General features: G+C 48.1%; 1 pseudogene; it reads right to left on the minus strand.

Moving 5' to 3' along the window:
• Positions 1-841: 841 nt before the first annotated feature.
• Positions 842-959, minus strand: LOC126210856 (5S ribosomal RNA; annotated as a pseudogene).

Here is a 959-nt window from a genome sequence, read left to right on the forward strand (position 1 = left end):
GTCGGATTGTTGGGGGTTGTTTTGGGGGAGGAGACCAAACAGCGAGGTCATCGGTCACATAGGATTAGGGAAGGATGGGAAAGGAAGTCGACTGTGCCCTTTCAAAGGAACCATTCCGGCATTTGTCTAACCTAAATCAGGATGGCCGGATGTGGGATTGAGCCGTCGGCCTCCGGAATGCAAGTCCAGTGTGCTAACCACTGCACCACCTCGCTCAGTCAGCAAGAGTCCATTGCAATGTACATCAACAGCGGTGAGTTACGTGGCTGTTGCTTAGTTATGTCTTGTGCTTCGTAGTGGATGTAGTGACAACAATGAGTTCTAGGAACAGTCTGTTTTCGCAAAGTTGGGAAGAACAGTTTTCGTTTGTTGAGAAACATGGGTTGCCTCAGTGTATTGCGTGTCATTAAGTTCTGAATAAGACAAAGAAGGGTCATATGCAGCATCTCGACATGTCTCTCCATGCGACGCAGTACGATGAGCTGGACGGCAATGCAATAAATCAACTCATTGTCGCACTGAAGGGCGAAGTTCAGCAACAGGTAAATCCAACTCAAAATAAATAAATAAATATAACAAACGAATATGTGCTTCTTCTACATGCTCTGTATTCATATTAAACTAAAACTAAACTCCGCCTGAACAGGCCTTGGAAGGTCCAATGTTACCGACAGGCCGCCATGTTATCCTCAGCCCACAGGCATCACTGAATGTGGCTATGGAGGAGCATGTGATCATCACACTGTTCTCGCGACCGTATGTTAGTTCATGAGACCGGAGTCACTACTTCTCAATCAAGTAGCTCCTGAGTTTGCCTCACAAGGACTGAGTGCAACCTGCTTGCCAACAGTGCTCGGCAGACTGGATGGTCACCCATCCAAGTGCTAGCCCAGCCCGACAGTGCTTAACTTCAGTGATCTGATGGGAACCGGTGTTACCACTGTGGCAACGCCGTTGGC

Source organism: Schistocerca nitens, chromosome 1, assembly GCF_023898315.1.
Source record: "Schistocerca nitens isolate TAMUIC-IGC-003100 chromosome 1, iqSchNite1.1, whole genome shotgun sequence".
In the NCBI taxonomy this organism is placed as follows: Eukaryota; Metazoa; Arthropoda; class Insecta; order Orthoptera; family Acrididae; genus Schistocerca; species Schistocerca nitens.